Source organism: Salvelinus alpinus, chromosome 2 (assembly GCF_045679555.1).
Source record: "Salvelinus alpinus chromosome 2, SLU_Salpinus.1, whole genome shotgun sequence".
Lineage (NCBI taxonomy): Eukaryota > Metazoa > Chordata > Actinopteri > Salmoniformes > Salmonidae > Salvelinus > Salvelinus alpinus.
This window is the reverse complement of record NC_092087.1, coordinates 86,974,945-86,995,871: the sequence shown is the minus strand read 5'-3', so window position 1 is coordinate 86,995,871 and position 20,927 is coordinate 86,974,945. Positions and strand designations below refer to the sequence as shown.

General features: G+C 43.4%; 1 long non-coding RNA gene across 1 annotated transcript in view; it reads left to right on the top strand.

Moving 5' to 3' along the window:
- Window positions 1-20,079, top strand: part of LOC139568076 (uncharacterized) — a 245,886-nt gene extending 225,807 nt beyond the window's left edge. Inside the window, exons 3-4 of the long non-coding RNA XR_011673507.1 lie at window positions 19,859-19,981; window positions 20,012-20,079. This is a non-coding gene — a long non-coding RNA (uncharacterized lncRNA). The remainder of the gene's footprint in view (window positions 1-19,858; window positions 19,982-20,011) is intronic.
- Window positions 20,080-20,927: the final 848 nt, after the last annotated feature.

Genomic DNA, 20,927 nt, shown 5'->3' with positions numbered 1-20,927 from the left:
CCAAGCTCATCATTAAGCTTTGGGCCCTGGTGACAAGCTTCAAGTTCCTCATCTTACATATCAATGACAATCTGAAATGGTCCACCCACACAGACGATAGGTGTGTTGGGAAGAAGGCGCTACAGTGCCTCATCAACCTCAGGAGGCTGAAAAAATTTGGCTTGGCCCCAAAGACAGGTCGCAATTGTAAATGAGAACTTGTTCTCAACTTGCCTACCTGGTTAAATAGAGGTGAAATAAATAAAATAAAACAAAAAGACCCTCACAAACTTTTACAGATGCACCCTTCAGAGCATCCTGTCAGGCTTTATCACCGCCTGGTATGACAACGGCACCGTCCGCAACCGCAGGTCTCTCCAGAGGGTGGTGCAATAAGCTCAACGCGTCACTGGGAGCACACTGCATGCCCTTCAGGACATCTACAGCACCCGGTGTCACAGAAAGGCCAAGAAGATTATCAAATACCAGCCACCCGAACAATGGCCTGTTCACCCCGCTATCAGCCAGAAGGCGAGGTCATTACAGGTGCATCAAAGCTGCAACCGAGAGACTGAAAAACAGCTTCTATCTCAAAGCCATTAGACTGTTAAATAGCCATCATTAGTTGTCTACCACCCGGTTACTCATCCCTGCACCTTAGAGGCTGCTGCCCTATGTTAATAGACATGGAACACTGGTCACTTTGCAAATGTTTACATCCTGTTTTACCCATTTCATATGTATATACTGTGCTCCAGTCAAGTCCATCCTATTCAACTAGTGCTGTACATATTTATACTAGGGATGCACGATATATCAGTGAACATATCGGAATGGGCCGATACCGATGTTGCCATTTTTAGCTAATATCGGCCCATTCCGATATGTTCACTGATATATCGTGCATCCCTCGTATAAATATGTACAGCACTAGTTGAATAGGATGAACTTGACTAGAGCACATCGGCCCGATGTCTAGTTTAACGCCGATGTGCAAAACCGATGACAAAGCTGACGTGCATACCTATATAACGTAGGTACATGACGTAATGACGCCACATAAAATTTGCCGCTACACATGCAACACAGCATTCCTAACCTAACCACAATACCGGCTGTGTGTATTGAGCAGTCAACAAGTCGAGCAGTCAACAAGTCGAGCAGTCATTGAAAGACTAAGGACATTTCAGTGACACAACTCAAAGGCGAAATTGGCTTTCGCCGACTGGTCGAGCACCGGTACACACTACCAAGTGCGCTCTTCTTCAGATGTTGCCCTACTGGAGTTAGACAGTAATAGCGTAACTGCTATTATCTTCACAACATATACATACTATCAAACACCGTCTGGGTCTTTGCGTGTCATAAAAGATACAGTAGCACTGTCAAAGCTGTACAAAATGTTATGCTGGTGAATGAGGACCCAAAAGCGACTTAATAGAAACAGAGTCTTTATTCCAGTCTAAAACAAACAATGATACTCCTGGATAATATCATAGGTAAATCCAAAACAGGAAACTGAAATCCTCTCGTCAGTAGAGAGGAACGACTGGAGACGCGACCACAGACTGCAGGTCGCTTCAGGAAGGCACAGGCCGTAGCTGACATAGACACCTGCTCACACGCAGCATCTGAAGAAGGCAAAAACACGACAGGGCGGAACAAGGACACAGAACAGCAAACATCAAACAAGAATCCGACAAGGACAGAAGCGGAAAACAGAGGGAGAAATAGGGACTCTAATCAGAGGGCAAAATAGGGGACAGGTGTGAAAGAGTAAATGAGGTAGTTAGGAGAATGAGAAACAGCTGGGAGCAGGAACGGAACGATAGAGAGAGAGAGCGAGAGAGGGAGAGAGGGAGGGGGAGAGAGAGGGATAGAAAGAGGGAAAGAACCTAATAAGACCAGCAGAGGGAAGCACAGGGACAAGACATGATGATCAATGACAAAACATGACAGTACCCCCCCACTCACCGAGCGCCTCCTGGCGCACTCGAGGAGGAACCCTGGCGGCAACGAAGGAAATCATCAATCAACGAACGGTCCAGCACGTCCCGAGATGGAACCCAACTCCTCTCCTCAGGACCGTAACCCTCCCAATCCACTAAGTACTGGTGACCACGTCCCCGAGAACGCATGTCCATGATCTTCCGTACCTTGTAAATAGGTGCGCCCTCGACAAGGACGGGGGGGGGGGGAGGGAAGACGAACGGGGGCGCGAAGAAAAGGCTTGACACAGGAGACATGGAAGACAGGGTGGACGCGACGAAGATGTCGCGGAAGAAGCAGTCGCACAGCGACAGGATTGACGACCTGAGAGACACGAAACGGACCAATGAACCGCGGAGTCAACTTGCGAGAAGCTGTCGTAAGGGGAAGGTTACGAGTGGAAAGCCACACTCTCTGACCGCGACAATACCTAGGACTCTTAATCCTACGTTTATTGGCGGCTCTCACAGTCTGCGCCCTGTAACGGCAAAGTGCAGACCTGACCCTCCTCCAGGTGCGCTCACAACGTTGGACAAAAGCCTGAGCGGAGGGAACGCTGGACTCGGCGAGCTGGGACGAGAACAGAGGAGGCTGGTACCCAAGACTACTCTGAAACGGAGATAGCCCGGTAGCAGACGAAGGAAGCGAGTTGTGAGCGTATTCTGCCCAGGGGAGCTGTTCTGCCCAAGACGCAGGGTTTCGAAAAGAAAGGCTGCGTAAAATGCGACCAATCGACTGATTGGCCCTTTCTGCTTGACCGTTAGACTGGGGATGAAACCCGGAAGAGAGACTGACGGAAGCACCAATCAAACGACAGAACTCCCTCCAAAACTGTGACGTGAATTGCGGACCTCTGTCTGAAACGGCGTCTAACGGGAGACCATGAATTCTGAACACATTCTCAATGATGATTTGTGCCGTCTCCTTAGCGGAAGGAAGCTTAGCGAGGGGAATGAAATGTGCCGCCTTAGAGAACCTATCGATAACCGTAAGAATCACAGTCTTCCCCGCAGACGAAGGCAGACCGGTAATAAAGTCTAAGGCGATGTGAGACCATGGTCGAGAAGGAATGGGAAGCGGTCTGAGACGACCGGCAGGAGGAGAGTTACCTGACTTAGTCTGCGCGCAGTCCGAACAAGCAGCCACGAAACGACGCGTGTCACGCTCCTGAGTAGGCCACCAAAACCGCTGGCGAATAGAAGCAAGCGTACCCCGAACGCCGGGGTGGCCAGCTAACTTGGCAGAGTGAGCCCACTGAAGAACAGCCAGACGAGTAGAGACAGGAACGAACAGAAGGTTACTAGGACAAGCGCGCGGCGACGCAGTGTGAGTGAGTGCTTGCTTTACCTGTCTCTCAATTCCCCAGACAGTCAACCCGACAACACGCCCTTCAGGGAGAATCCCCTCGGGGTCGGTAGAAGCCACAGAAGAACTAAAGAGACGGGATAAGGCATCAGGCTTGGTGTTCTTATTTCCCGGGCGATAGGAAATCACGAACTCGAAACGAGCGAAAAACAACGCCCAACGAGCTTGACGTGCATTAAGTCGTTTGGCAGAACGGATGTACTCAAGGTTCTTATGGTCAGTCCAAACGACAAAAGGGACGGTCGCCCCCTCCAACCACTGTCGCCATTCGCCTATGGCTAAGCGGATGGCGAGCAGTTCGCGGTTACCCACATCATAGTTGCGTTCCGATGGCGACAGGCGATGAGAAAAGTAAGCGCAAGGATGGACCTTATCGTCAGAATGAAAGCGCTGGGACAGAATGGCTCCCACGCCCACCTCTGAAGCGTCAACCTCGACAATGAATTGTTTAGTGACATCAGGAGTAACAAGGATAGGAGCGGAAGTAAAACGCTTCTTGAGGAGATCAAAAGCTCCCTGGGCGGAACCGGACCACTTAAAGCAAGTCTTGACAGAAGTCAGAGCTGTGAGAGGGGCAGCCACTTGACCGAAATTACGAATGAAACGCCGATAGAAATTAGCGAAACCGAGAAAGCGCTGCAACTCGACACGTGACTTAGGAACGGGCCAATCGCTGACAGCCTGGACCTTAGCGGGATCCATCTGAATGCCTTCAGCGGAAATAACAGAACCGAGAAATGTGACAGAGGAGACATGAAAGGCGCACTTCTCAGCCTTCACGTAGAGACAATTCTCTAAAAGGCGCTGGAGTACACGTCGAACGTGCTGAACATGAATCTCGAGTGACGGTGAAAAAATCAGGATATCGTCAAGGTAAACGAAAACAAAGATGTTCAGCATGTCTCTCAGTACATCATTAACTAATGCCTGAAAGACAGCTGGAGCATTAGCGAGACCGAACGGCAGAACCCGGTATTCAAAATGCCCTAACGGAGTGTTAAACGCCGTTTTCCACTCGTCCCCCTCTCTGATGCGCACGAGATGGTAAGCGTTACGAAGGTCCAACTTAGTAAAGAACCTGGCTCCCTGCAGAATCTCGAAGGCTGACGACATAAGGGGAAGCGGATAACGATTCTTAACCGTTATGTCATTCAGCCCTCGATAATCCACGCAGGGGCGCAGAGTACCGTCCTTCTTCTTAACAAAAAAAACCCCCTCTCCGGCGGGAGAGGAAGAAGGCACCACGGTACCGGCGTCGAGAGAAACAGACAGATAATCCTCGAGAGCCTTACGTTCGGGAGCCGACAGAGAGTATAGTCTACCCCGAGGGGGAGTGGTCCCCGGAAGGAGATCAATACAACAATCATACGACCGGTGAGGAGGAAGAGAGTTGGCTCTGGACCGACTGAAGACCGAGCACAGATCATGATATTCCTCCGGCACTCCTGTCAAATCACCAGGTTCCTCCTGAGTAGAGGGGACAGAAGAAACAGGAGGGATAGCAGACATTAAACACTTCACATGACAAGAAACGTTCCAGGATAGGATAGAATTACTAGACCAATTAATAGAAGGATTATGACATACTAGCCAGGGATGACCCAAAACAACAGGTGTAAAAGGTGAACGAAAAATCAAAAAGGAAATGGTCTCACTGTGGTTACCAGATACAGTGAGGGTTAAAGGTAGTGTCTCACATCTGATACTGGGGAGAAGACTACCATCTAAGGCGAACATGGGCGTGGGCTTCCCTAACTGTCTGAGAGGAATGTCATGTTTCCGAGCCCATGCTTCGTCCATAAAACAACCCTCAGCCCCAGAGTCTATCAAGGCACTGCAGGAAGCAGCCGAACCGGTCCAGCGTAGATGGACCGACAAGGTAGTACAGGATCTTGATGGAGAGACCTGAGTAGTAGCGCTCACCAGTAGCCCTCCGCTTACTGATGAGCTCTGGCTTTTACTGGACATGACATGACAAAATGTCCAGCAGAACCGCAATAGAGGCAAAGGTGGTTGGTGATTCTCCGTTCCCTCTCCTTAGTCGAGATGCGAATACCTCCCAGCTGCATGGGCTCAGTCTCTGAGCCGGTGGGAGGAGATGGTTGAGATGCGGAGAGGGGAAACACCGTTAACGCGAGCTCTCTTCCACGAGCTCGGTGACGAAGATCTACCCGTCGTTCTATGCGGATGGCGAGTGCAATCAAAGAGTCCACGCTGGAAGGAACCTCCCGGGAGAGAATCTCATCCTTAACCTCAGCGTGGAGTCCCTCCAGAAAACGAGCGAGCAACGCCGGCTCGTTCCAGTCACTGGATGCAGCAAGAGTGCGAAACTCTATAGAGTAATCCGTTATGGATCGATCACCTTGACATAGGGAAGCCAGGGCCCTGGAAGCCTCCTTCCCAAAAACTGAACGATCAAAAACCCGTATCATCTCCTCTTTAAAGTTCTGATAAACGTTAGAACACTCAGCCCTTGCCTCCCAGATAGCTGTGCCCCACTCCCGAGCCCGACCAGTAAGGAGTGATATGACGTAAGCGATCCGAGCTCTCTCTCTTGAGTATGTGTTGGGCTGGAGAGAGAACACAATATCACACTGGGTGAGAAAGGACCGACACTCAGTGGGCTGCCCAGAGTAACATGGTGGGTTATTAACCCTAGGTTCCGGAGACTCGGAAGACCAGGAAGTAGCTGGTGGCACGAGACGAAGACTCTGAAACTGTCCTGAGAGATCGGAGACCTGAGCGGCCAGGGTCTCAACGGCATGACGAGCAGCAGACAATTCCTGCTCGTGTCTGCCGAGCATTGCTCCCTGGATCTCGACGGCAGTGTTGCGAGAATCCGTAGTCGCTGGGTCCATTCTTGGTCGGATTCTTCTGTTATGCTGGTGAATGAGGACCCAAAAGCGACTTAATAGAAACAGAGTCTTTATTCCAGTCTAAAACAAACAATGATACTCCTGGATAATATCATAGGTAAATCCAAAACAGGAAACTGAAATCCTCTCGTCAGTAGAGAGGAACGACTGGAGACGCGACCACAGACTGCAGGTCGCTTCAGGAAGGCACAGGCCGTAGCTGACATAGACACCTGCTCACACGCAGCATCTGAAGAAGGCAAAAACACGACAGGGCGGAACAAGGACACAGAACAGCAAACATCAAACAAGAATCCGACAAGGACAGAAGCGGAAAACAGAGGGAGAAATAGGGACTCTAATCAGAGGGCAAAATAGGGGACAGGTGTGAAAGAGTAAATGAGGTAGTTAGGAGAATGAGAAACAGCTGGGAGCAGGAACGGAACGATAGAGAGAGAGAGCGAGAGAGGGAGAGAGGGAGGGGGAGAGAGAGGGATAGAAAGAGGGAAAGAACCTAATAAGACCAGCAGAGGGAAGCACAGGGACAAGACATGATGATCAATGACAAAACATGACACAAAAAGTCAGCAAACAAGCAAACCCCGGCCACGAACGAAGTGTTTACAATACCGCATTGGTAATAAAGCATCATTAGTTCGACTGCAGCTTCTGGGGTAGTTGCTTTAACTTGGTACCTAGCTAGCACCAATACAACCAGCCTGAAAACAATGACCAGTAGAAACTGCAGTCATTTTCATTATTCTTAGCAATGATTTAGGAATTCTTGTGAGTAAGTTTTAGCTAGGTTGCCAATTGTTCGCCTATTGAAATTGAACTTCAGTTTTTGAAAATAAATAGCTAGCCAGGTACTTAACCCTGTTGCCCAAAGCTAAGTTTATAAGCAGCCAGCTAGCTTCATCTGGCTAGTGAGGCTCAACCGGACTGGGTTATGTGTTGTGAAGCTAGCTACAATAAGGATTAGGCACAATAGTGGAATTTGCAGTTTGCCTTCAAAATAAAGTTATGTAATTGACAGTGTTGCCAAACTTTGAAGGTGTAACGTCCTGACCAGAGTTCTTATGTGTTTTGCTTGTTTAGTGTTGGTCAGGACGTGAGCTGGGTGGGAATTCTATGTTGTGTGTCTAGTTCGTCTGTTTCTGTGTCCAGCCTAATATGGTTCTCAATTAGAGGCAGCTGTCAATCGTTGTCCCTGATTGAGAATCATATATAGGTGGCTTGTTTTGTGTTGGGGATTGTGGGTGGTTGTTTCCTGTCTCTGTGTTTGTGTTCTGCACCAGATAGGACTGTCTCGGCTTTCACGTTTGTTATTTTGTAGTTTGTATAGTGTTCACGTTATTGTCAGTCTTTATTAAACATGTTGAACACTAACTGCGCTGCATTTTGGTCCTCTCCTTCATCCCAGGAAGAAAGCCGTTACAGAAGGCTAACTGCAAAGTCCACTATTGTGACTATTCCTTATTTTGGATAGTTTCACATAGATGGGGCCGACCACCATTAATCAAATAAGAACTGTCTTATACATTAGGGTTATTTTAGATGATGACACCTAGCTATATAGTTAGCAAGCTGACTAAAGCTACTGAAACAGATTATGTCATTTTGCTCTGTTTTTGGGGAAGAACATTGTTTGCATCCATGAGCTAGCTTTTTTTTATGACCAGCACTGTAGGTGCGCGAGACAACTTTACCAGCATCATGGCATACGTATCGATGAATCGTTGTGACATATGAAATACGAGTGATAGTGTAATAACTACGTAGAAAATGTATGAACGAGTTCAATTATTATGTGACGTGCAGTCATTCAGGTTCTGATTGGTCAACAAGCTTATTTGACCCGTCAGATAGTGTTATTTGACGCTTATCTTTTTTGACATGCAGAGACCCAAACGGCGTTCCATAGCAAAGACCCAAACGGCGTTTCATAGCAAAGACCCAAACGGTGTTCCATAGCAAAGAACCAAACGGCGTTCCATAGCAAAGACCCAAACGGTGTTCCATAGCAAAGACCCAAACGGCGTTCCATAGCAAAGACCCAAACGGCGTTCCATAGCAAAGAACCAAAAAGGCGTTCCATAGCAAAGACCCAAACGGCGTTCCATAGCAAAGACCCAAACGGCGTTCCATAGCAAAGACCCAAACGGCGTTCCATAGCAAAGACCCAAACGGCGTTCCATAGCAAAGACCCAAACGGCGTTCCATAGCAAAGACCCAAACGGCGTTCCATAGCAAAGACCCAAACGGTGTTCCATAGCAAAGAACCAAACGGCGTTCCATAGCAAAGACCCAAACAGCTTTCCATAGCAAAGACCCAAACGGTGTTCCATAGCAAAGACCCAAACGGCGTTCCATAGCAAAGACCCAAACGGCGGTCCATAGCAAAGAACCAAACGGCGTTCCATAGCAAAGACCCAAACGGTGTTCCATAGCAAAGAACCATACGGTGTTCCATAGCAAAGACCCAAACGGCGTTCCATAGCAAAGACCCAAACGGCGTTCCATAGCAAAGACCCAAACGGCGTTCCATAGCAAAGACCCAAACGGCGTTCCATAGCAAAGAACCAAACGGCGTTCCATAGCAAAGACCCAAACGGCGTTCCATAGCAAAGAACCAAACGGCGTTCCATAGCAAAGACCCAAACGGCGTTCCATAGCAAAGACCCAAACGGCGTTCCATAGCAAAGACCCAAACGGCGTTCCATAGCAAAGACCCAAACGGCGTTCCATAGCAAAGAACCAAACGGCGTTCCATAGCAAAGAACCAAACGGCGTTCCATAGCAAAGAACCAAACGGTGTTCCATAGCAAAGACCCAAACGGCGTTCCATAGCAAAGACCCAAACGGCGTTCCATAGCAAAGAACCAAACGGCGTTCCATAGCAAAGACCCAAACGGCGTTCCATAGCAAAGAACCAAACGGCGTTCCATAGCAAAGACCCAAACGGCGTTCCATAGCAAAGAACCAAACGGCGGTCCATAGCAAAGACCCAAACGGCGTTCCATAGCAAAGACCCAAACGGCGTTCCATAGCAAAGAACCAAACGGCGTTCCATAGCAAAGACCCAAACGGCGTTCCATAGCAAAGAACCAAACGGCGTTCCATAGCAAAGACCCAAACGGCGTTCCATAGCAAAGAACCAAACGGCGTTCCATAGCAAAGACCCAAACGGCGTTCCATAGCAAAGACCCAAACGGCGTTCCATAGCAAAGACCCAAACGGCGTTCCATAGCAAAGAACCAAACGGCGTTCCATAGCAAAGAACCAAACGGCGTTCCATAGCAAAGACCCAAACGGCGTTCCATAGCAAAGAACCAAACGGCGTTCCATAGAAATCCTGGTTGAGAAAGAAACGGCTGAGCAAATGACCAACAACAGAAACGACGGAACAAATTAACAAATGAACAACGAAACAGTACAGCAAGTAAGTGAAAGAAATAGGTTTTTATTATGTTTTACTGGTAATGGGGACATACGTAAATGCCAACAAAATTACTTTTTGGTCTGTGTATGTGTGTGTGTGTGTGTGTGTGTGTGACCTTAACTAGGCAAGTCAGTTAAGAACAAATTATTATTTACAATGACGGCCTACCCCGGCCAAACCCGGGCGACGCTGGGCCAATTGTGCGCCGCCCTATGGGACTCCCAATCATGGCCGGATGTGATACAGCCTGGATTCGAACCAGGGACTGTAGTGACGCCTCTTGCCCTGAGATGCAGTGCCTTAGACCCCTGTGTCCATGTGTGTGTGTTAACTATTTAACTGTACTAGAATGCTTAACTGTACTAGAATTCCCATCACTCCTCATCTGCATCAAAGTGCTGTTGAAGGTTCCGTGTCCTAGACAAGAGCTCTGCCAACCAGCATCTCAACATTACTGCAGCGTCCAGTCTTCATGTAATGTCCTCATTCATTTGGACAGTAATATATAATGCCAATATCATATTCTGTTACACTGTGGGCCCTTGAACAGTACTGGTCCCTAATAATAATGAACTCAATAATATAGGGCTAATAAAACATTACAAACTAACAACAGATCAGATAGAATGGTGAAACACAACACTGGGTACTTGACAAAGTCACATTTAAGCACCAAACACTGTACAACATGCCACTGTCATATTCTGTTACACTGTTGACACTTGTGTAAATTGCAGTAGTAGCTAGCAGTATTGAGTGCTGCTGTTCATATTGTATATAGTCTAATGTAGCCTGTTATCCATATATAGTCTAATGTAGCCTGTTATCCATATATAGTCTAATGTAGCCAGTTATCCATATACAGTCTAATGTAGCCTGTTGTCCATATATAGTGTAATGTAGCCTGTTATCTATATATAGTCTAGTGTAGCCTGTTATCCATATATAGTCTAATGTAGCCTGTTATCCATATATAGTATAATGTAGCCTGTTATCCATATACAGTATAATGTAGCCTGTTATCCATATATAGTCTAATGTAGCTGTTATCCATATATAGTCTAATGTAGTCTGTTATCTATATATAGTCTAATGTAGCCTGTTATCCATATATAGTCTAATGTAGCCTGTTATCCATATATAGTCTAATGTAGCCTGTTATCCATATATAGTCTAATGTATCCTGTTATCCATATATAGTCTAATTTAGCCTGTTATACATATATAGTCTAATTTAGCCTGTTATACATATATAGTCTAATGTAGTCTGTTATCTATATATAGTCTAATGTAGCCTGTTATCTATATATAGTCTAATGTATCCTGTTATCCATATATAGTCTAATGTAGCATGTTGTTCATATACTATTATGTGAATATAAAGTGCTAATGAAGTACGTGCAGTTTAATGTCCATATAAAGAACTCTGATATGGTTCAGGCTGTAGAGGTCTATGGATGACAGGATGGTGATGATAAACCAACAACATCCAAACCAACAACACTTACTGGCAGTGCAGAGAAACCGTGTGAGATCTGGGATTGACACATTTTAAAAGTTGCCTACTCAGGACGTTAAGACATTGACATGGATAAACAGCATGTCAGAAAAGGGTTGAATTTCTTCCTTTGAGGAGTAGGCCTACATTTTATAAAGAGGATAAATATGACCCGTTCCCATCACTCCTCATCAGCTGCATCAAAGTGGTACTGAAGGTTCAGTGTTCTAGACTAGAGCTCCACCTACTGGCATCTCAACATTACTGCAGCCTCTAGTCCTCATATTATGTCCTTATTCATTTGACAGTAATAGGAATAAAATTAATGGATAGTGTTCCATTCATTCCAGCCATTACAATGAGTCCATCCTCCTATATCTCCGCCCACCAGCCTCCTCTGCTGTACAGATAATCCAGTGAACATCACCATAGCCTCCTGTATTTACCGTGAAGTCTACTGTAGTAGTCTGCTGTCCATAAATTATGCAGTTTAGTCGACTCAACAATCAAAAATCAATATACAGTCCTGTGTCAATATATTTTACATATGGGTGGTCCTGGTAACCAAACGTATTACTTTGCAGGTGCCATGTTCTACCAACTGAGTTACAGAGGAACATGTTCTGTATAGTCTAGTGTTTCTCACTGTGTCTCATGTTAATACTAATCCTAAACACAACCCACCATCACTGTCTCATGTTAACACTACTCCTATACACAACCCACCATCACTGTCTCATGTTAATACTACTCCTAAACACATCCCACCATCACTGTGTCTCATGTTAATACTACTCCTAAACACAACCCACCATCACTGTCTCATGTTAACACTACTCCTATACACAACCCACCATCACTGTGTCTCATGTTAATACTACTCCTATACACAACCCACCATCACTGTCTCATGTTAACACTACTCCTATACACAACCCACCATCACTGTGTCTCATGTTAATACTACTCCTATACACAACCCACCATCACTGTCTCATGTTAATACTACTCCTAAACACATCCCACCATCACTGTGTCTCATGTTAATACTACTCCTATACACATCCCACCATCACTGTGACTCATGTTAACACTACTCCTAAACACAACCCACCATCACTGTCTCATGTTAACACTACTCCTATACACAACCCACCATCACTGTGTCTCATGTTAATACTACTCCTATACACAACCCACCATCACTGTCTCATGTTAACACTACTCCTATACACAACCCACCATCACTGTGTCTCATGTTAATACTACTCCTATACACAACCCACCATCACTGTCTCATGTTAATACTACTCCTAAACACATCCCACCATCACTGTGTCTCATGTTAATACTACTCCTATACACATCCCACCATCACTGTGACTCATGTTAACACTACTCCTAAACACAACCCATCATCACTGTCTCATGTTAACACTACTCCTATACACAACCCACCATCACTGTCTCATGTTAATACTACTCCTAAACGCATCCCACCATCACCGTGTCTCATGTTAATACCTCTCCTAAGCTCTTTCGAAGCATCCACTCAATCTCTCTCACTCTTTCTTTAGGACCATTTTCAAAATGTCTCCACAACAATCTATTGCACTCAGAGCTCTTAAAATAGCTAGCACAAGTCTTACATGTGAAACCACATGTACAACGTACATCCTGTCTTTTGTAGAACGCAATATAGCTCAGTATTTGTCAAGGGTGCCAATAATTTTGGTCGTGACTGTATATCTAATAATCAGATTAACATGTAAAAATAAATTTACCCTCACACACACAAACAGACACACACACACACACACAGTTATACTTGACCCTGTTATACTTTGACAGTGAACATGACCCTATTGAATGGAGATCTGGGTATTACTGGCAAACTCTACTGATCATGTTTTAAACATGTAAATGAATAAACTGAACAAAACTAAACACATGAAACCACAGTCAAGGGTCAGTATTCACGAAGTATATCAGAGTAGGAGAGCTGATCTGGGATCAGTTTAGCCTTTTAGATCATAATTATACGGTCTGAGACACTTTATGAAAACAGGCCCTGATGTAACAACCAAAACACATTTCAAAATGAACCAACAAGTACAAAGATACAGTAAGTCATGTGATGTATGGCTAAAAACTTTAAAACTAAAACTATATTCCAGGATATCGTCAAGTGTACTTACAGAGTGAAGTGAAGGGGAGAGGTCTTGTACAGTGAGTCAACGTACTGTCACTGCGTGGAAACAAGAAGTAGTCTACTGTAAGTATTAGTAGAAGCAGGCATAGCCTAAGTGTGAGTTCTGTGGTTGACACATTTTAAAAGTAGCCTAGTCAGGCCGTTAACATGCAGGAAGAGCATTTCACATAAGGGATGTTACTGTATCTAAATAGAAAATGGTCTGAAGTCAGAATAGTGAAGTTCCATTTCTTTATTTGAGTAGTGGGCCCACATGTTTTACAAGAGGCAAAATGTGACCGATTCCCGTCACTCTTCATCAGCTGGTACTGAAGGTTCCAGAACCAATGAAGAATGGGAGAATCTTTGGTACCAGTGTTCTAGACTAGAGCTCTCCCTACTGACATCTCAACATTACTGCAGCTTCCAGGATTCATATGTCCCTATTAGTCCGATGAAAATATACAAAATAGAAGGAAGAAAATGTCAAAAATGTATATAGAATAAACCAGGCATGCACGTAAAAATACTGTTATTCAGATTTATGTTGAACTGACGTTTGAATTGAGTGAACTAGTGAGCTCAGCTAGCGTGTTAGCTACATGAAGCTGCTGTTATTCAGCGATAAGCAAGCAATTTTGTGAATCACACAGCTACTCTGAATGGACTGGATTGTGAACAATACGATGCGCTGCCACTGAATTATAGCAAGACCCCATACTTAGCTTGTGAGCTAACTAGTAAGCTAACATTTAGCTATCAACATTAGCTAACTAGAAACAACAGACAACAGTGAGCTGTCATTATGCCAAGGCCAAGGCAAGCTGCTCTGAGTTTCCAGTGTGTTCTTGTGTGAAAGAGATGTGTTCAGCTCACTGATCTTCAGAACAACGGACCCAAAGTGAACCCTGACATGCATATAACTAAGTCTGTCTGTCTGTCTGGGATTATTGTGTCCCATTGTGTCTGCATGATGCGTGTTTTTTTAAATGACAATGAATAATCTTTCATGTAATTGGTTATTACTGCTTCGATATTGTTATTTTATTGTGTGATCTTTTTTTTGTAGCAATTTTATAATATTTTTATTTTATTATTTTCTTACATAAAAACAACTGCATTGTTAGTTAAGGGCTTGTCAGTAACCATTTCACAGTATGGTCTACACCTGTTGTATTCAGCGCATGTGACAAATACAATTTGATTTGATTTGTGTGTTTAGGTGCTGGACATTGCTCCCTCTGACACTGGGTTTCTGAACCTCTAAAAGTCTGAGCCGTTTGGGGGGTTCTACTAGCTGACATATGGAATTGTTTTAAGGTGGTCGTACCATGGATCATTTAGATATTTGATTTTGAATTATAGTACCCCTTTAGGTAAAAAAGTGTAATACTTAAAAATGATTTGATAAAATATTGATTTTGTCCTTTACTGCTATAGCCCATATAAACACATTGAATAACACTTTCATAAATGGCAAAGAAAGACAGTGAAAACATGTATATTAAGAACTAAGGTTTTGTAGTGACTGTCCTCTATCTAGGATATATAACAAAGCTCAGGACAATATATATTCAAAAGTATGTGAACATCCCTTCAGATTAGTGGAATAGTCTATAACACACCCGTTGCTGACAGATGTATAAAATTGAGCAATCTCCATAAACAAACATTGGCAGTAGAATGGCCTTACTGAAGATCTCAGTGACTGTAACGATTTTCTTCGGTGGAAGAAGGAGAGGACCAAAGTGCAGCGTGGTTAGTGTTCATCTTATTTTAATAAATCTAAAACTGAACACTACAAATACAAAAACAACAAACGTGAAAAACAACAAACGTGAAAAACGAAACAGTTCTATCTGGTGCAGACACACAAAGACTGAAGACAACCACCCACAAAACACAATAGAACACAGGCTACCTAAATATGGTTCCCAATCAGAGACAATGACTAACACCTGCCTCTGATTGAGAACCATATCAGGCCAAATGAGAAACCCCACATAGAAACAGAAAACATAGATCATACCCACCCAACTCACGCCCTGACCACACTAAAACAAAGAAAATACAAAAGAACTATGGTCAGAACGTGAGAGTAACCCCCCCCCCTCCCCCAAGGTGCGGACTCCGGACGCAAAACTTGAACCTATAGGGGAGGGTCTGGGTGGGCATCTGTCCGCGGTGGCGGATGACTGATAAGTCATCTGATAAGTCAGAGGAGTAGTTCTCCAAACACCTGTAGAGCGAGATAGACAGAGAGAGAGAGACACAGAGAGAGAGAGATAGAGAGAGATAGAGAGAGAGAGAGCGAAAAGGAAGAGAGAGAGCGAAAAGGAAAAGAGAGAGAGAGGGGAGAGATGGAAAGAGAGGGAGCGAGAGAGTGACAGAGTGCGAAAGAGAGAGAGTGTTTTATGGGAGTATAGTGGTATTTTATGTTGTGTACCTGTGGTGTTTGGGGTAATAGGTTAGAGGTCAAGCTTTAAGGTGTTGTGTATCTGTGATCTTTGGGGTTACAGTGGAGAGCCTCAGAGAACATGTCCACAGCCTGAGAGTACTGGCTGCTTAAACAGCTGAATACCCTTCTCTGGAGGAGAACACACACATACAGTGTTAAACTGGGGTCATTTCAGTGAATAGATATAATCATTCTGAGACAATTGTGTTAAAGTCACCTGTTAGTGAGACTCTCTTCCTCTTCACAGGGTCTGAACTCGACACCTGAAATGACACCTCATTTAACACTGCCTCTGTGTGTGTGTGTGTGTGTGTGTGTGTGTGTGTGGTGATGAACAGTGCTTGGTGTTGATCTATGACAGTTTATCTCCTGACAGTAATGTAGTAGGTCTGACTAGCCTACAGCCTAGCCACCCATTGGCTACATGGTTCAATGGCGCCGTCATGTGTCCAATAGGCAGAAATACAATAAACAACATCAAATTGGAAATAGTCATGAATCAATGTATTAATAATTCATGAATGTATTTATTGTCTTTATTGTCAATTTGTTGTATTATTTACAACATGATGCTGATATGATGTATATCCTGTATTGACACTGAGCCACACTGTAAAAACTGCAAATGTAAAAATCTTTAATGTATCTAAATATGTAATAATGATTTTTTAAATAATAAAACAAGCAATATCATGACACTGAACAATACGGTATTACGTAATATAAAATGTGGAATAATGTCTGACAGCAATACAAAGTAAATCATCATTAAACACATCAGGAGCAACTTGGTCCAGGTCTCCCGAGTGGCGCAGTGATCTAAGGCACTGCATCACAGTTACTAGCTGTGCCACAAGAGATCCTTCGCCTCTCCCAAGTCCGCAAGGGAATTGCAGCGATGAGACAAGACTGTAACTACCATTTGGAAAGCATGAAATTGGGGGGTAAAAGTAAAACATTTTTTTGACTGTACATAGATAACAGGCTACATTAGACTATATATGGACAACAGGCTACATTAGACTATATATGGATAACAGGCTACACTAGACTATATATGGACAACAGGCTACATTAGACTATATATGGATAACAGGCTACATTAGACTATATATGGATAACAGGCTACATTAGACTATATATGGATAACAGGCTACATTAGACTATATATGGATAACAGGCTACATTAGACTACATATGGATAACAGGCTACATTAGACTATATATGGATAACAGGCTACATTAGACTATATATGGATAACTGGCTACATGAAACGATATATGGATAACATGCTACATTAGACTATATATGGATAACAGGATATTTTAATGTGTGTATACATACATAATAGTGTACAATATGTACTTTAATATCAGGTTTTAAAAGTGAGATTTTCATTGGACAGTTACTTTTAAGGACCTGTTTCTGTTATTCTATTAAACCTTCTCTCCATCTGCTTCTTACCCTTTGTGCTTTTTGTCCCTTACTGCCTCCGGTCCAGGATTAGAACATCATGCAGTCCGTGCATCTGTTCGACACTGTCATTTAGTGACACTTCCTGTGGGTGTGGCCTAACAGAAGGGACACACATATTTACCCCCACTGCCCCTGCCCCAAGCTCTATCCCAAAACACTCAGTGGTGCTGTCAGGGGCGTAAAAGGTATCTCTCCATGGGATCTCCACTCTCCCCTCCACTCCTAGGCCCTCTCTGTCCCCAAAGAGATAGAATCTACCTGGGAAGGTCGATCAACAGTTAGGGGGTCAAGAGCCACGCCATGTTGGAGACCATAGCACTCATTCTATATGACATCACATTCTCACTTAACAATGATGTAATGTATTCTCTAACTACTTGTTGGACAAAATGGTGGACTGTTATTCTTATATCAGGCAATATCTCACTGCCTGGTCTGAACTTGTTAACTGTGAGATGTATTATTATCAATCATCGACATTGTAACGTTCGTTCTCCTCCTCGTCTGAGGGGGAGCAAGGATCTGACCAATATGCAGAGAGGTATGAAGACATAATGATTTATTTAAAGAAAGACGAACACGAAAAAAACTCTTAACAAACTACAAAACAATAAACGACGTAAACAGACCTGAACATGAGAACTTACAGACAACGAAGAACGCACGAACAGGAACAAACTCACAAACGACACAGTCCCGTGTGGCAGAAACACTAACACAGGAACATTCACCCACAAACAAACAGTGTGAACAGCCTACCTTAATATGGTTCTCAATCAGAGGAAACGTAAAACACCTGCCCCTGATTGAGAACCATATCAGGCTAATTGAAAAGAACCCAACATAGAAACACATAACATAGAACGCCCACCCAGCTCACGTCCTGACCATACTAAACAAAGACAAAATAAAGGAAATAAGGTCAGGAACGTGACAGACATTCCAGAATGTTCCATCTCTCAGTGTTCTGGAATGGAATGCTATCGCTGACTGAATTATCATCCACACTCCAAACATCCATGTTATGTCATATTGTGTCTGTCTGTTTTAAAATGACAATGAATAATATTTAATGTAACTGGTTGTGTGTACTGTAGGTGCTGGACATTGCTCCTTCTGAAAGTGTGTATGTTTTGTACAGACATGATGATGATGATGATGAATAAACCACTATTGCTCTCCAAACCAATGTAAATGTATTATTTGTAGTTACTGTCTGTACTGTACAGTACAAGAGGTGAGATGTTGAAAGATTTCCAGTTTCTCTCCACTGAAGAAACTGTTATAACAAGATGAAAACAATGGCAATTAAGTTTATTCTTAAAAGTTTATTTCAAAAATGTCACAACACAGTTTACAAAAAAAGATTTGATAAAAGCATTAAGAAACGTTGCATCAAGCAGAACTCTTTCCTGGACGTTGAGGCAAAAGTCCCACAAGTTTTGGCTGCTAGTGGAAGTAAGACCTTCATGTAGAACAGTAGCATCTGGGAGCTTTACAAAGAAGATTTATTCAGCGATAAGAAACATTTCATCAAGCAGAACTCTTTCCTGGACATTGAAGCAAAATCATGTTATAACTTTGTCATAAAACAATTAAAAAGTTTTATAAAAAAATCCATCAACCTTCTACTATGTGTATCATCTAATAGTAGAATATCAAGTAATACAATACAATAGAAACACAATAACTATTGTTAGACCTTCATATACAGTCTCACAAGTTTGATGATTGTTTCAGAAACATAACATAAAAAAATAAATAGCCTTATAAAATATAACTGGACCTTGAGGTTGGCTACTTCATAAATTTTTTGTCAAAAGTTATTGTAATCAGAAATATATATATTTTTAAATGTTTTACTTAAAAACAACTAAACTAAAACAATTCAAATGTCAAAGTTCATTTCTTATTCATCATAGATTAAAAGGCAAAACTGACCCTAGATCAGCGCTCCTACTCTAAGTGTGAATACAGCAGTCCTGTGTGACTCAGTTTGTACAGCATGACTCACGGGTTCTATTCCTGCTGGGACTTCCCATATGAAGGATTTATGCACCCATGACTGTAATGACTGAGTGAATGACTTTGGTTAAAAGTACCTGCCAGATGGCGTATATGAGGTTTATGGAGTATATTATATATATATATATGGCATATATTATTACATACTATTATAAACTGGGTAGTTTGGTTCCTGGAAGCTGACTGGCTGAAACAGCATTTCAGAAGTCTGTACTGTATATCAGACAAAATACCACGTGTATGACGCACAAAAACGTTACTGCTACTATAAACTGGTGACCAATGTAATTAGACGAGTACATAATCATTTTCTGTCATACCCATGGTATACGGTCTGATATACCATGCCTTTCAGCAAGTCAGCATTCAGGGCTCGAACCACCCGGTTTATAATAGCCAATATTTCACACCCCCTCAGGCCTTATGTCACTTAGTAAAATATAAGGTTCCAGATATACAAGGTTTTTGTCAAACCTGGCATGTTCAGGTCTTCTTGGTTCTGGGTTTGTTGTGTTCAGGTCTTCTTGGTTATGGTTTGTTGTGTTCAGGTCTTCTTGGTTCTTGGTTTGTTGTGTTCAGGTCTTCTTGGTTCTCGGTTTGTTGTGTTCAGGTCTTCTTGGTTCTGGTTTGTTGTGTTCAGGTCTTCTTGGTTCTGGGTTTGTTGTGTTCAGGTCTTCTTGGTTCTCGGTTTGTTGTGTTCAGGTCTTCTTGGTTCTGGTTTGTTGTGTTCAGGTCTTCTTGGTTCTGGGTTTGTTGTGTTCAGGTCTTCTTGGTTCTCGGTTTGTTGTGTTCAGGTCTTCTTGGTTCTGGTTTGTTGTGTTCAGGTCTTCTTGGTTCTGGGTTTGTTGTGTTCAGGTATTCTTGGTTCTGGGTTTGTTGTGTTCAGGTCTTCTTGGTTCTGGGTTTGTTGTGTTCAGGTATTCTTGGTTCAGGGTTTGTAATGTTCAGGTCTTCTTGGTTTTGGGTTTGTTGACTGTACTGTAGAGCACAGAGGGGTCCTCTTCAGCTGCTTGTGCTGCTGCGGGTCTGAAGAGAGAGAAACAGAAATGAAACAAAACCTGCGTCCCAAAACCTGTGTACCATTTGGAACGCAGAGAGAACAGCTCATAAAAACCATCATCACATCACTCTCACATTTAGACAGGTCATAGTAATTAAAAAAGAAAGAAGGACCAAGGCACTCTTCATATAATTAATTAAAATGTCTTTAATTGTATGGCATGTTCAATAGAAACAACGTTTTTTTTAAAACGACATGTTTCGGCTGCATGGCCTTCGTCAGGGTTTCTATTGAACATGCCATACAAATGAAGGCATTTTAATTAATTATATGAAGAGTGCCTTGGTCCTTCTTTATTTTTGATGACCAATTCACCCCTTTTACCAAAGAGCACCTTCTGTCTACCAAAATGTACTGTTGTGTAACTTAGTAGCGCTTCCCTTCCTCCTCTTTCTACTAGGTCATAGTAATTGTCTTGAGATGTCCATAGTTGGGTTGGTAGATTAAGGAAATGACATCACTAGTGGTCACTAGGGGTAAACTGATTTGCATATTGATTACATCTCTTACAATAAGCAGCAGCACATGAATGACCTTATTCCAGAATATGGTCATCGGGTGGCATCAGTGAGAGGTTAAATTTCACAG